Consider the following 16661-nt stretch of genomic DNA (forward strand, 5'->3'; position numbering starts at 1 on the left):
TACGCCTTCTAGACAATAGTGTGCAAGGGGTTCAATTTCTTCACACCCTTGGCAACACTTGTAGTTTCTGTTTGACATACTTTTAACCATTGTGAACATGTCATTTTATGCAATCAACTAAAGGCTGAGTTTTAAAATTTGTATTAATGTCTAACATTCATGTGTATTGGTGCATTTGATATTAACCTGGATTGCCACTTCAGAGCAATTTTGTCCCATTATCCTACTTCTTCTCAGATCCTATAATTCATCCCTGTGACTACATTTGACCATTTTGAGCCCAGGGCTTATTGTTGGAGCAAATTCTCTTGCACCTCTGTATTAGACCTGAGAGTTCATACATGTTGGCCCCTGCTCTGCATTTTGGCTGGCTGAACTTTCTTGAAGCATGAGTTCATAACCGAGCTCTGTCCTGAAAGCCAAGTGGTGGCAATCACATTTGGTTTCTACTGAAGCTCTGCTGAAAATAGGCATGTGTGTATGAGGTAAAAGAGGGAACAAAGGGGGCAACATCTTGGAGTGTGTGCTCTTCTTCAGCCTCACCCACATGCCCACATTTCAAGCTCCCACTGGTCACAGGGGTGAGAAGAAATAAGACTGTTCAGTTGGGCCAACAGAGTTTGGGGACAAAGGGGGGAGGCAAAGATGGCCTTGTACCTACAGGAATGGACAGGGTGAAAGGTGACAAGGATTACTTTAAGCTGGATTTGCCTGCTGTAACTCAACTGGTGAATTAACTGATCAGGGAAAACTGAAAGAAGGCCAAATTCTCAACTTCAGTATCATTGCCATTTTGTGCTGAATAACTCTGTGTCGTGGGAAGGCTGCCCTGTGCATTGAAGGATGTTTAGCAGGGCCTCTGTATACTAGGTGCCACATGCCCCTCTCCCTGCCCATCCAGATGTTGCCAGTCTTCCCTGGGGTGGGGCGGGGTGGGGGGCAAAATGACTTCTAGTTAAGAACCTTGTGGCAAAGTGAATATTAATTTTTTCACTTATCAGTTGGCATTATCAGTGGGTTATTATTGAAAAGCTAGTATTGAGGTCCTGGGACACGCCAGGCACTGTGCTCAGCATTTACACTTATTTATTCCTTAGCGTATGGTTGGGTGTGTATTCTGCTAGGAACTGGATCTGTTCTGTGGGTTCAACACTGGAAAGCTCCTGCCCGTGTGGAGCTTCCATTCTGGCAGAGAGATGGGCTGATTGAAATAATCACACAAACATAAAGTCGCCCCCTGACAAGTGACAAAGAAGGGAGGGCTTTGAAGAGTCTGGCAAAAGCAGTGCTCCCCATGACCAGGCTGTGTGCTGAGACTGTCACACGTATTCATTCCTGTGCGCCTTCCAGCAACAGTATGAGGCCCACCTCTGCTGGCATTCGTGCCTGTTTTGTAGTAAGGAAGCTGACTCTTAGGTGGATGACAGTCACACAGATAGTAAATGGTGGAATTGGGATTTTGAACGTAATGAGTTGTTCTCAAAGCCTGAGCTTCTAACTACCACCCAAGATACCATGAGTTGAGATCTGCAGAATGAATAGATGTTGAATGCTTAAGGTGGAGGCGAGACGGAAATTGTTCTGAGGCAAAGACAAAAGTGAATGGGTGGACCTTCAGGCAGGAGAGAGAGTGGAGGAGTTAAAGGAGGCTGAGTGGCGAGAGTGGTGCGGAGGGAAAGGGAAGCTAGGTGAGGAGGCAGAGTCTGTTTCTGGGCTCTGCAGTCAGTCTACTTTTAAGAGATTCTTTACCCAAAACACCTTGGAAGTTTAAGTAGGGAGAGGACACTGAGGTTTTCCCTTGTAACCACATTTAATACTTACGGACATCCAATGAAGAAATAAATCATGTCATCAATGAGATGCAAGGGATTTAGAGAGTCAAACGCTTTGAGGCGGTCTCAAAATTGAGAAGTGACAGGGCTGGATTTACACTCATGCTGGTCCAATCTCAAGTCCACCCTTTGAACCACCATGTCACATAGCCCCCTGCTCCGGGCCCTTTGAGCTGACCTGTCACTGAGCACGCCTCCTCCATACAGCTAGTGAGTAGATCTGACATCTGGAAATTCTGTCTGGGAGGGTTTTGATGCCTGAGCACAGACATGATTCCATGCATCTCCATAGTCATTCTTTAACTTATGAATTTTCTGGTCTCTGTTTTATTATCTTGCACTCCAGCTCCAATTCACCCTTTTACCCTGCCCTCCCCTCGGCCCTGCTGTTTGGTCCTGGGACACTGCTCACGTGGCCTCTGATAAGAATCAGTCCATTCAGAGTAGCTGGCAGGTAGATGTCCTCTTTGCTCAAACATGCGTGAAGGTCTCCATTACCTAGATTGCATGGCTGTGGAGTCTGGAGCTCTTTGGCTGGCCCTCTTCTGTTCTTTTAGAGATAGTGTATTTCCCCCTCCAGGTAAATTTCAAACTAGTGTTCATTTAAATATTAATTTGCAATTGCACCCTCTCTCCTGTGATATTACCACATCCTGTGGGGATTAGGCTGAGGGAGCCTCCTCGCTCGCTTTAATCACAGGTTTTGGCAGTGCCGGGACTTGCAACCGAGTCGGATCCTTCCTTTCACACCATCCCAAACGCTCTGCAGTGCTAACCGAATTGAAATGAGCCCCTTCATCTTACACATGGATAATTAAACTTCAAACACTGTTTATCTCCATCCCCAAATCCGCAGAATGCAGAAGCAAATTAATTTTAAATCTATATCTGCTTTAAATAGTAATTGTTTCATCAACAGGCTTGATAGATAATTATATTCTTTGTTCATCCTCCCTGCAGACTTGAATAGGCCACATAATTCCTGGGTTGCTTTCATTTCTGTAATTAGATCATGTGACAGACCCTTACTATATTACAGTTGACTTGAGTTACTTCTCTTCCACCCACTTCTAAATTCTAAAATGGTTTCTCATGAAAACTTAGATTATAACAGCCCAGCTAAACACGGAGCTATGAGTGCTTCACTTTAATCCTTTACTCTTCGTTCACCTAATAATTTACTAGGAAGCAAGCCATCTTACTGGTGATGGCTGCTACTTTGTGCCAGCTGTATCCTTGCGTAGTTAAGAGTTTTTGTCTTTATTTTGAACTCCTCTTTCCCTAAAAGAGAACCCTTCTTGACCACATAGAAACACACTGTCTGGATCCCTCAAAGTAAATATTATCCTTATAGAAGGATTTAAGGTTCAAGCTGAACAAAAAAATGATATACTGGGCTTTTGTTTTTTGACCATCTGGGGTTTTGTGGAAAAAGAGGAAGTCATTTTCCTTATTAGAAAGATCAGTTTTGTCTCCAAGCATTTATTTTACTTGCCTGGATTCATCCCATAAAAATGAAAGCTGGACACTTGATGATTAGGTCAACATTGAGATCTATTCCCTAATTGGAATTTGTTTGCTCCACACAATCTGCCTGATTTTCTTTGGGTCTGTGCTAGAAATAGGATTGTTCCGCCAATCTGGCTCTTTCAGCTTCCTTTATCACTCGTATCCTCTAGCTGATTATCTTTCAGATTTTATTTCCCAGAGTTCTTGCAATTCTTAATATTTTTCTCATTTTTGTTATTGAGCTACACAAAACTGAATCAGGCATAGTGAATAAGACCTGATCCATAGTGTGTAAATTGGGGGAGTGATTGGAAGTTGGAGGGAGAGAGAGTATCTTTTGTCGTTTTTTTTTTTTTTTTTAAGCCACAGGGTGTCTGTAGTTAAAGTTCAACTTAACTAGGCTCTTTTTCCTCCATCATATTTCAAATTACATACAAATTTGCACTGTCACTCCTTGGTCTTCTCAGCTTTATTCATTTCTTACTTTCTTTCCTACCCATGGAATATCTGTGTTTTTGATTGCTTTCTTTTAACTATGCAAATGTGATTTTGGGGCAGTATCTCATTATACTATTCTGATTCAGCTATGCATTTTGATAAGTTTCACCACCATATCCTGCCCATATTTCTCTAACTGTAAGGTTTTTTTGTGCGTATGATTATTTCACCATCCTTTTGGGTATTTGCAACATCTCCCAAGTAGACCTGTGGAATTAATTTTTGCATTTGTTATTCACCTTTCCAGATCACACATGCAAGTGCTAAATTAAATGTGACACACTCATAGGTACCATTACAGTCCCGGATTAATAATTATCCTGTGTTAATGGATTCGTGATATATTTTGGTTGGAGAATTCTGACCCCAATTTCTCTCCCTCTCTTCAGTGGAAGATCAGTCATTATGTAGCTTTTATTTCTATATTTTCCACATCATCATATAAAAATCATCTGAGATGTATTGTGATTTTGATGCTGTTGTCAGATAAGGTCTAGCTGGGAAATATAAATGACTTTTAATCTTTCAATAGAAGGAATAATATAGTTCAGTTCAGTCACTCAGTCATGTCCAATCTTTGCGACCCCATGAGTCCCAGCACGCCAGGCCTCCCTGTCCATCACCAACTCCCGGAGTTCACCCTCATGTCCATCGAGTCGGTAATGCCATCCAGCCATCTCATCCTCTGTCGTCCCCTTCTCCTCCTGCCCCCAATCCCTCCCAGCATCAGAGTCTTTTCCAATGAGTCAACTCTTCGCATGAGGTGGCCAAAGTATTGGAGTTTCAGCTTTAGTATCATTCCTTCCAAAGAAATCCCAGGGCTGATCTCCTTCAGAATGGACTGGTTGGATCTCCTTGCAGTCCAAGGGACTCTCAAGAGTCTTTTCCAACACCACAGTTCAAAAGCATCAATTCTTGGGCGCTCAGCTTCCTTCACAGTCGAACTCTCACATCCATACATGACCACTGGAAAACCATAGCCTTGACTAGACGGACCTTTGTTGGCAAAGTAATGTCTCTGCTTTTGAATATGCTATCTAGGTTGGTCATAACTTTCCTTCCAAGGAGTAACTGTCTTTTAATTTCATGGCTGCAATCACCATCTGCAGTGATTTTGGAGCCCCCAGAAATAAAGTCTGACACTGTTTCCACTGTTTCCCCATCTATTTCCCATGAAATAATGGGGCTAGATGCCATGATCTTTGTTTTCTGAATGTTGTGTGTTAGGCCAACATTTTTACTCTCCTCTCTCACTTTTATCAAGAGGCTTTTTAGTTCCCCTTCAATTTCTGCCACAAGGGTGGTGTCATCTGCATATCTGAGGTTATTGATATTTTTCCGGCAATCTTGATTCCAGCTTGTGCTTCTTCCAGCCCAGCGTTTCTCATGATGTACTCTGCATAGAAGTTAAATAAGCAGGGTGACAATATACAGCCTTGACGTACTCCTTTTCCTATTTGCAACCAGTCTGTTGTTCCATGTCCAGTTCTAATTGTTGCTTCCTTACCTGCATACACATTTCTCAAGAGGCAGGTCAGGTGGTCTGGTATTCCCATCTCTTGAAGAATTTTCCACAGTCTATTGTGATCCACACAGTCAAAGGCTTTGGCATAGTCAATAAAGCAGAAATAGATGTTTTTCTGGAACTCTCTTGATTTTTTGATGATCCAGCGGATGTTGGCAATTTGATCTCTGGTTCCTCTGCCTTTTCTAAAACCAGCTTGAACATCTGGAAGTTCACGGTTCATGTATTGCTGAAGCCTGGCTTGGAGAATTTTATGCATTACTTTACTAGCATGTGAGATGAGTGCAATTGTGTAGTAGTTTGAACCTTCTTTGGCATTGCCTTTCTTTGGGATTGGAATGAAAACTGACCTTTTCCAATCCTGTGGCCACTGCTGAGTTTTCCAAATTTGCTGGCATATTGAGTGCAGCATTTTCACAGCATCATCTTTCAGGATTTGAAATAGCTCAACTGGAATTCCATCACCTCCACTAGCTTTGTTCATAGTGATGCTTCCTAAGGCCCACTTGACTTCACATTCCAGGATGTCTGGCTCTAGGTGACTGATCATACCATCGTGATTATCTGGGTCCTGAAGATCTTTTTTGTACAGTTCTTCTGTGTATTCTTGCCATCTTTTCTTAATATCTTCTGCTTCTGTTAGGCCCATACCATTTCTGTCCTTTATCGAGCCCATCTTTGCATGAAATGTTCCCTTGATATCTCTAATTTTCTTGAAGAGATCTCTAGTCTTTCCCATTCTGTTGTTTTCCTCTATTTGCATTGATCGCTGAGGAAGGCTTTCTTATCTCTTCTTGCTATTCTTTGGAACTCTGCATTCAGATGCTTATATCTTTCCTTTTCTTCTTTGCTTTTCACTTCTCTTCTTTTCACAGCTATTTGTAAGGCCTTCTCAGACAGCCATTTTGCTTTTTTGCATTTCTTTCCCATGGGAATGATCTTGATCCCTGTCTCCTGTACAATGTCATGAACCTCTGTCCATAGTTCATCAGGCACTCTATCTATCAGATCTAGTCCCTTAAATCTATTTCTCACTTCCACTGTATAATCATAAGGGATTTGATTTAGTCATGCCTGAATGGTCTAGTGGTTTTCCCTACTTTCTTCAATTTAAGTCTGAATTTGGCAGTAAAGAGTTCATGATCTGAGCCACAGTCAGCTCCCGGTCTTGTTTTTGCTGACTGTATAGAGCTTCTCCATCTTTGACTGCAAAGAATATAATCAGTCTGATTTCAGTGTTGACCATCTGGTGATGTCCATGTGTAGAGTCTTCTCTTGTGTTGTTTGAAGAGGGTGTTTGCTTTGACCAGTGCGTTCTCTTGGCAAAACTCTATTAGCCTTTGCCCTGCTTCATTCCGTATTCGAAGGCCAAATTTGCCTGTTACTCCAGGTGTTTCTTGGCTTCCTACTTTTTTTTTTTTTTAATTTTTATTTTATTATTTTTTTTAATTTATTTTATTTTTAAACTTTACATAATTGTATTAGTTTTGCCTTCCAGTCCCCTATAGTGAAAAGGACATCTGTTTTGGGTGTTAGTTCTAAAAGGTCTTGTAGGTCTTCATAGAACTGTTCAACTTCAGCTTCTTCAGTGTTACTGGTCGGGGCATAGACTTGGATTACTGTGATATTGAATGGTTTGCCTTAGAAACAAACAGAGATCATGCTGTCATTTTTGATATTGCATCCAAGTACTGCATTTTGGACTCTTTTGTTGACCATGATGGCTACTCCATTTCTTCTAAGGGATTTCTGCCCGCAGTAGTAGATACAATGGTCATCTGAGTTAAATTCATTCCGGTCCATTTTAGTTCGCTGATTCCTAGAATGTTGACGTTCACTCTTGTCATCTCCTGTTTGACCACTTCCAATTTGCCTTGATTCATGGACCTAACATTCCAGGTTCCTATGCAATATTGCTCTTTACAGCATCAGACCTTGCTTCTATCACCAGTCATATCCACAACTGGGTATTGTTTTTACTTTGGCCCCATCCCTAATATAGTACAGAAAGCCATATTATAGTTTTGTTATATTTTAGTATGGTTACCCAGGTGATGGTAAAACTGAGAAGCAAGGGGAGGGTACAGCAACTCAGAGGTTGGCGGTGGCTGGAAGCTTGTCACACCCTCACACCAGAGAGGCCACAGAGGGTGGAGGTGTCACCAGAGCCCAGATTTGGGAGCTCTACAAAGGCTGCCTGGCAGAAGCAGGGAGCCCAAAGGCCAAGGTTGCCTGTTGGAGCTGGAGGCACCCAGGAGAAATAAGCTGTAAGATGCCACCTTGAGCAGGGAGAGGAAAGGGTTAACAGCTTCCTTCCTCCTCCTGCTTCAAGCTTTCTAACCTCCCATTGGCTGTTCCTACCTGGAAGCCAGTTGGCAAGAAATCCAGTCCTCAAATATGCAGGTTAGAGCGGGTGAAGTGCAGAGTAGATCTGGGAGCAGAGATAAATGATCCACGCAGATGTGCTGTGAAAGCTGGTACAGAGTCCTTTATGCATTTCAGTGAACTTTCCAATTCACTATTGCAATCACCTGTCTGTCTCTCTAGTCCATTCTGGACACACTACTAGTCTGGCCTTCCTAAAATACTGATCTTACTTTTGCACGATGACCCTTAGTTCTTGCCGCATCAAACTTGAGCTCTTCAGGACTTTCCTCATCCAGATTGTCCTTGGCGACTCAGATCTAGATTTAGTTCACATTTCTCTTGGCCCAATTCTTTGCCAGAGGAAGGGAGGAACAAAGGTAAAGTAATGTTAGTTGACTACCTGTTATGCAACAGATACATCTGAGAACTTTATTCTCCTATTATTGAATTCTCAGGTATTACTCTCATTTTTAGGTAGGCTGCTGAGGCTTAGCGAGGGAAGGTAACTGTCCCAAGGTGACATAGTCTGGCTAGAATTGGAGGCGGGTCCTTCTGACACCAAATCTTGTTTCCACTCTGCTGTGTTACCTTCCTGGTTTATTAATGCCTGGAGAAAAGAAGCATTTTATTGAGGTTCACATGGTTGGTAAGCACTAGCTGACAACTCAATCCATCTGTTTTAGATTTACAAGATTTTCCTAGTAGTCATATTTTAGCAAGGTCTTATGCACTTATCTTTGGTTCAAGTCCTACTGTCTCAATGGTATTTCCCCCCAACCTGGATATCCCGCATCAAGCTCTCCTTTCTTTGAACTTCTCTGGCACTTACACTTAAATACATAGAGTCATTGAGTTCTCAAAGTGTTTCATATAAGGGATGTAGATTGTGGAGTCAAGATGTAAATAGTATTGACAGCTGTTTATTAGATATTCCCCCATTATCTCTGTAAAATCCGATTCTAGTGACTCAGTTAGCATTTCATGTTTACTCCCAACCTGTATTTAGGAGTATGGTAAGTGTCTTGCAGTTTAGACAGAGAACTCCTATTTCTCAGTAATTTTTAAACTTTCGTGTGCATAAGGATCACCCAGGGTAGTGTTAAAATGCAGATTTTGACTCAGGAGATCTGAGGTGAGGCCTAGAGTTCTGCTGAACTTTTTTTTTCATTCTGATCTTTGTATTTTCTTTCTTTTCTGTTTTATTGAAGTATTGTTGACTTACAGTGTTAACTTCTATACAGCAGAATAGATCAGTTAGATATATATACATTGTTTTTATATTATTTTCCATTATGGTTTATCACAGGATATTGAATATCATTCCCTGTGCCATAATAGGATCTGTTGTTTATCTAGTCTATATATTATAGCTTGCATCTGCTAATTCCAAACTCCCCATCCCTCCCTTCCCCACTGCACCTTCCCCTTGGCAACCACAATTCTGTTCTCTATAAATATGTTTTTGTTTCATAGATATGTTCATTTGTGCCATATTTTAGATTCCACATGTAAGTGATATCATACAGTATTTGTCTTTCTCTTTCTGGCTTCATTTAATATGATAATCTCTAGGTCCATCCATGTTGCTGCAAATGGCATTATTTTATTCTTTTTATGGCTGAGTAACAGTCCATTGTGTTTATACTGCATCTTCTTTATCCATTCATCTGTTGATGGACATTCAGGTTGTTTCCATGTCTTGGTTATTGTGAAGAGTGCTGCTATGAACATTTGGGTGCATGTATCTTTCTGAATTATAGTTTTGTCTGGATACATGCCCCGGGGTGGAATTGCTGGAACATACAGCAATTCTAGTTTTAGTTTTTGAGGAATTGCCATACTGTTTTCCATAGTGGCTGTTCCAACTTACATTCCTAACAACAGTGTACGAGGGTTCCCTTTTCTCCACACCCTCTCCAACATTTGTTATTTGTAGACTTTTTAATGGTGGCCATTCTGACCTTTGTGAGGTGGCACCTCATTGTAGTTTTGCTTTGCATTTCTCTAATAATTCTAATAATGATGTTGTTAATCCTGGACCCACACTTCCAGTGAGTCTAGATCACACATTTGCACATCAGAGGCAGCTGACAACCTACTAAGAACACTTATCATAATGGGTATGATGAACAGACAACTGTGTATGCTCAAATCTAGGAAACTGGGCTGGCTGGCTGATGAAATTAAGGTTCATAATGTTGGAGGATGAGAAAGTAAGAGTCAAAGTATTCATGAGAATAAATTTGATGTGGGTGGGGCTGGCACAAAGTATTATACGGTAAGCCTTTGTGGCCCTTGAAAGCAAAGTTCTTCTAGTCTATTGCCATTTTTAACATTTTACTTGAGGGAAGGGTGGCTGAAGGGCATGTGAGGTGATGGCCCCTGGAGTGTTCTTGGAAGGGAGAAAGAGAAGGCTGTTTTTAGGCAGAACTCTGACTTAGTTGTCTCCAAAGAAGACCAGGAAGGTATTCTTATGCATCTTAGTTTGGGGAATACAATGGGAGAGGGTTCATTGTGCTCTGAGGGCCCGAGTCTCTTCTCTTTTGCCAAATGCTAGCTGGGTGATAGGGCAGAAGAAATAGCTCTTAAGAGAGGAAAGAGAGTGACTGGTGATGTATATGTACATGTGTATTGTGTGCATGCATGTACACACATGGTGTGATTTTGATATGCAGTAGACGGGTGTGTGGAACTTAGCAGGGCCGCTCCACTCAGTCACCTCTCCTGACCATGCGCAGGTGTGCTGGCCCCCCAAGGTCAACTGTTCTGAGCAGTTGTTGGCTGTTTTTGGAGAAGAAAGAGAAGACAGGCCCTTCCCCATTACCTCCCACTGGGTCTCAGGAAAGTGTGCTTAGAAGCCTCCTTGATTGTTAGACTCAAACTGAACATTTTAATAGAAATTGAAAAAGTTTACCTGAGGTACTGGTTAGGATAATCTTACTTCCATTTTCAAAAATCAATACTGTATTTTCTATAATTCAGTCTTCCCATTTTCTCCCAAATCCTTGTTGCTGATAAAAAAAATCATGACTGCCTTTGTCAGACATTTAACTGTGTATAATCCATACCATCTGCTGCAGACTTTTCCATTTTATTTTAGGATTTTAATGAAGCTTTTTATTTGTCCATTTCTATCTCTTATACTAAGCATTATGTCTAGGACTCAGCTCCCATTTCCTCAAACCATCTGGAAGAGGATTGGAGCAATCTCATGTACATTGCTGATTTTGGAACTGGATCAGACCTTTTGGGGAAGATTTGTACAATTTTCCAAAATTTGTACAATTTTTTGATCATGCTCCAGAATGTCCTTGCCCATTGCTTAAATTTTATTCACAATGTGGTCTTCCCTAATTACCAAATAATAGCAAATTTTATTGACCTTAATTTTTTGGATGTTCATATTTGAAAAACTTTGCGGTGAAGGAGTAGAGTAGAAAAAGATAATCCTGGTAGAAATAAATAGTAACTATGAAGTATTGCCACTCTCTTTTCTTCTATTGCTGCTGCTGCTGCTAAGTTGCTTCAGTTGTGTCCGACTCTGTGCGACCCCAGAGACGGCAGCCCACCAGGCTTCCCTGTCCCTGGGATTCTCCAGGCAAGAACACTGGAGTGGGTTGCCATTTCCTTCTCCAGTGCATGAAAGTGAAAAGTGAAAGTGAAGTCGCTCAGTTGTGTCCGACTCTAGCAACCCCATGGACTGCAGCCTACCAGGCTCCTCTGTCCATGGAGTTTTCTAGGCAAAAGTACTGGAGTGGGGTGCCATTGCCTTCTCTTAAACTTTAAGAATTTCTGATTTGCATTGGGCTAAGTACATTGCTTTTTCATACTGTTCATGGGGTTCTCAAGGCAAGAATACTGAAGTGGTTTGCCATTTCCTTCTCCAGTGGACCACATTCTGTCAGACCTCTCCACCATGACCCATCTGTCTTGGGTAGCTTCACAGGGCATGGCTCAGTTTCAATGAATTAGACCGGGCTGTGGTCCATGTGATCAGATCGGCTAGTTTCTGTGATTATGGTTTCAGTGTGTCTGCCCTCTGATGCTCTCTCGCCACACCTACTGTCTTACTTGGGTTTCTCTTACCTTGGACGTGGAGTATCTCTTCACGGCTGCTCCAGCAAAGCGCAGCCGCTGCTCTTTACCTTGGACAAGGTCGCCCCTCCTGACCTTGAACGTGGAGTAGCTCCTCTTAGCCCTCCTGCGCCTGTGCAGCCACCGCTCCTTGGACGTGGGGTTTCTCCTCTTGGCTGCCGCCCCTGACCTCAGATGTGGGGTAGCTGGGGAAACAGTGGAAACAGTGTCAGACTTTATTTTTGGGGGCTCCAAAATCACTGCAGATGGTGATTGTAGACATGAAATTAAAAAACACTTACTCCTTGGAAGGAAAGTTATGACCAACCTAGATAGCATATTGAAAAGCACAGACATTACTTTGCCAACAAAGGTCCGTCTAGTCAAGGCTATGGTTTTTCCAATGGTCATGTATGGATGTGAGAGTTGGACTGTGAAGAAAGCTGAGCACTGAAGAATTGATGTTTTTGAACTGTGGTGTTGGAGAAGACTCTTGAGAGTCCCTTGGACTGCAAGGAGATCCAACCAGTCCATTCTAAAGGAGATCAGCCCTGGGTGTTCATTGGAAGGACTGATGCTGAAGCTGAAACTCCAATACTTTGGCCACCTGTTGCTTAGAGCTGACTCATTGGAAAAGACCCTGATGCTGGGAGGGATTGGGGGCAGGAGGAGAAGGGGACGACAGAGGATGAGATGGCTGGATGGCATCACTGACTCGATATACATGAGTTTGGGTGAACTCCAGGAGTTGGTGATGGACAGGGAGGCCTGGCGTGCTGCGATTCATGGGGTCGCAAAGAGTCGGACACGACTGAGCAACTGGACTGAACTGAACTGAAGTACATTGCTTCTATCCTCTCTTCTAGAAAAGACTGTAAGATCTACTAGTGTTGAGATTCTGTATTTCATCTGTGTCTCTAGTGCTTGGTATGTAAGTGCTCATAAATACTGATAAATAAATCAATGAATGATTTTTTTCTGATTATTATTATTGTGGTCCAGTGATGGAAACTCTTTTTGAATTCTGTCGCAGACTGACTCGGAGGTGAAGGCCAATCTTTTCCTTCATAAAGTGAAAGTTAATTTCCCTAAAGTTGATTCTTGTATTCTTTTATTTTGTTCCTTCCTATCTATATATCTGGGCTTCCCTGGTGGCTCAGTGGTAAAGAATCCACCTACGATGTAGTATGAGATAGATAGTATCACAGACTCAATGGACATTAATCTGAGCAAACTCCAGGAAGCAGTGGAGGATAGAGGAGCCAGGCATGCTATAGTCCATGAGCTCACAAAGAGTTGGTCACAACTTAGAGACTGAACAACAGCAATCTATGCATCTACGTATAAGCACAGATACTACATTTCTATATGAAGAGACTCTGTATAGAAACACAAACGATTTATAATTTATTTTTAAAACCATTTTAAAAAGACTCCTTTTATTCAGATTGACTAAGAGCTTGCACACAGAAGATGATTGAGGGTGCAAGCTAGAACAAAATTAGGAATACTACCAAACCAGAGACAACAGTCAAATACGGCATTGCAGTTAAACCTTGATCAATATGGGCTATCATCCATCAGAGCTGGATTCACGTTTTATGTTCTTCTCAATCAAAATCAGTCCCTCCGACACTATTAGTCTTAGAACAGGCTGCTTTCTTTCCAAGCATTGTTACAACCTGCCGTATGTTAACACATTATTTTATTCATCTCTAAGTCCCCTAGTATCTGAATGAGCAAGAGAGGCGGAGTTGTCAGTATGAGCCTACTAGGTCAGGGCTGTTGGAGGGAACAGTAACCCTGCGCATCTGGGTGCTGACTCATGAGTGGTAGGTTGGCCCCACACGAAACACCTGGGAAAAATCTTCCAGAGGCATTTGGTGGTGGTGGTTTACTTTCTAAGTAGTGTCAGACTCCTGTGAACCTATGGACTGTAGCCTGCCAGGCTCCTCTGTCCATGGGATTTCCCAGGCAAGAGTACTGGAGTGGGTTTCCATTTCCTTCTCCAAGGATTTATAATTTCTGTTTGTAGTGAATCATCTCAGCTTAAAAGTACAGAGGGGGAATTAAACTGGGGGTTTGAGTGCTGGCCTCACCTCTTTCCAGTGATGAAACCCTGAGCATGTTCCTGGTGTTCTGAGTCTATTAAATGCAGACATTAATGAAGTACAAATGAGGTAACGTATAGTGTCTTAATAAGGCCTCCAAGGCCATGGCCCTCATGTATCCCACTATTCTTCTTTTGCTCTCTGAATTTCACCCACATTGTCTTCAGTTCTTCAAAAGCTCTAAACTCCTACCTACTTACCACAGGGCCTTTGCACATGTAGTTCCCTCTGCCATCCCCACTTTTTATTTCATAAGTTCTTATTCATGCTTTGAGGTTCAGCCAGATTGCCTGATCTCCCTCAACTAAGTTGATACCCATGGAACGTGTATTCTGAGGTTGTAAGACTTAATTGTCATTAAATAATAATTGTGTCATAATTAGTTCAGTTCCTCTACACTTTCCACCCATGAGAATATAAGCTCCATGAGGGCAGAGATCATGCCTGTATTACCTCATATATGCAGTGTTTAGCAGGGTGCCTGGCACAGAGTAGCTTTATAAATGCTATTGGATGAATGAGTAAATGAATGAAAAGTCACTAATACAAGCAAAACACAAACTAGGTGCACAGTAATTTTAATTTCTAATCCATTCTCCCAATTGCCTTCATTTTTGCAACTCTGCATGGGGAGTAAGAAAAATAAAGCATTTGTGATTTGAATGGGTGTGCCATGACATGACCTCCTTCAGCTGCCTGAAAATTTTTTCCTTGGCCATCCCTCTAGGTCCATAATTCTAAAGCCTCACTTGGCACCAGAATTCACTGGGAAGCATTGTAAAATCGCAGATAACGTTGTGACCATTGTAGGGTGGGGTCTACACATTAGCATTTTAAAATGCTTTCCAGGTGATTCTAATGTGCAGCCAGAGTTGAAAATCACTGCTTAGATAAGGAATTATTTTAAAGACTGGATGGATGAAATTCAAGAATGTCTGTGTCTGTATAAGTCAGGTTTGTTGGAATGGGTTAAACAGCTTGGTATCTACCAGCACTTTTGCACCAACTGATCAGATTGGCCTTTGAAGGAAGGGAGGAAGGAGAGAATCATCATCAGAGCAGTAAATCATCAGATATACATAAATGTCCTGAATGGGTAGCAGCCCACGGTGCACATAATCAGGTGGAATCCTGCAAACACTACCCTCATCTTCTCAACGTTGCCAGCATACAGGCTTTGTCCAGATACACCATGCTGTTGTCTCCGGGAGTGAATCACCCTGGGCTAGTTCTGGCTGTGCCTTTTCCTAGGTGAAACAGTGCTGGGATGGGTTTCTTGTGTGGGAACAGCTTCGGGGTCATTGCCCCTGGAAGATGCTATAGAGGGGAGGGGTCTGAATGTGCTATGGGACAGGATTTTGGAAGCCATTTGGCAAAGATGATGGTAAAGAGCTAGCAAGCTTTGGCTTCAAAGAATGAATTTGTAGGCTTCTTAAATTAAAAGGAAGCTAGAAGAAAAGTAGAATAATAATTTGGAGCTTAAAAGCTCTCTGGTGTAGTATAAATGCTAAATCTCAGAACTTTGTTAAAGCAGGAGTCGGCAAACTATGGAGTGTAATACAAAGCCTGCCTGTTTTGTATAACTTGAGAGCTGAAAATGGTTTTTATATTTTTCAAATGGTTGAAAAATAATAAAAATAAGAGTATTACATGACCCATGAAAATTCTAAGAAATGCAAATATTAGTGTTCATAAATATTATGGGAACATAGTCACGCTTATTGTTTTTATATTGCTTATGGCTGCTTCTTTCCAACAAGGAAAGAGTTGAGTCATGGTGACAGGCTGGTAGCCCATGAAGCCTAAAAGATCAACTGTCTGGCTCTTTGCAGTTTGTTGACTCCTCTGTTAAAGAATCAGAAGAGGAACTAGATAGAAGGGTTAAATTAACCCTGGGTGAAAAGAGGAGTGGGGCACAGGAGAAAGGACACAACTGTCACTGTCATGGTGTTTTCTAAGTGCACATTGACCCTCTCAACCGTCCTCAGAGGCATCAGGGTCCCAGCAAAGCACAGAAGCAACTTCAAATTAAGATCACTGGAAGAGGCTTTAATTACTAGACTCCACAAGAGACAGCGCAGTATCTCTGGGCTAGGAGCAAAGGAGCTGTCACTTCTGGGCCTGGAGGGTTGAGGTTAGGGGAGGCATTTCCAGGGTCCAGAAGCAAGCATGTAGATAAGGCTGCCTGGAGAGCACGTGACCTTCACTTGAAGGACACAGCCCGTCAGATAGGATAGGGACCAGGAGACAGCCCATGGCTTCACTGTCCCCCGCCTCGCGCTTTTCCCTTCCTGCAATTTCCTACTGTGGCAGGAGCCTCTTGCATCCAACAAGAGAGTCTGTAGAAGAATTTCCTCCAGGCTAGTGGATGTCTTCTGGGCAGACATGGCTAGTGAAGGTTGCAAAGGGGTCTGTAGGGGCAAACAGAACATATCCTCCCCAAGTGGGTACCAATGCCATCATTGGGCCCCGCTGGCCCACAGATGATACAAATTAGGTTTATTTAAATAGTGTCTCTCTAGCCCTGTTCTTTTTTGCCTTTTCATACTGTTCATGGGGTTCTCAAGGCAAGAATACTAAAGTGGTTTGCCATTCCCTTCTCCAGTGAACCACGTTTTGTCAGAACTCTCCAGCATGACCCATCTGTATTGGGAGGCCCTACACGGCATGGCTCATAGTTTCATTGAGCTAGACAAGGCTGTGGTCCATGTGATCAGATTGGTTAGTTTTCTGTGATTGTGGTTT

At 42.3% G+C, this 16661-nt stretch overlaps 1 long non-coding RNA gene across 1 annotated transcript in view; it reads left to right on the forward strand.

Moving 5' to 3' along the window:
* Positions 1-16661, forward strand: part of LOC129632988 (uncharacterized) — a 69476-nt gene that overhangs the window by 19527 nt on the left and 33288 nt on the right. The gene's annotated exons all lie outside the window — the stretch shown is intronic.

The sequence above is a fragment of the Bubalus kerabau genome, chromosome 18 (genome assembly GCF_029407905.1).
Source record: "Bubalus kerabau isolate K-KA32 ecotype Philippines breed swamp buffalo chromosome 18, PCC_UOA_SB_1v2, whole genome shotgun sequence".
Lineage (NCBI taxonomy): Eukaryota > Metazoa > Chordata > Mammalia > Artiodactyla > Bovidae > Bubalus > Bubalus kerabau.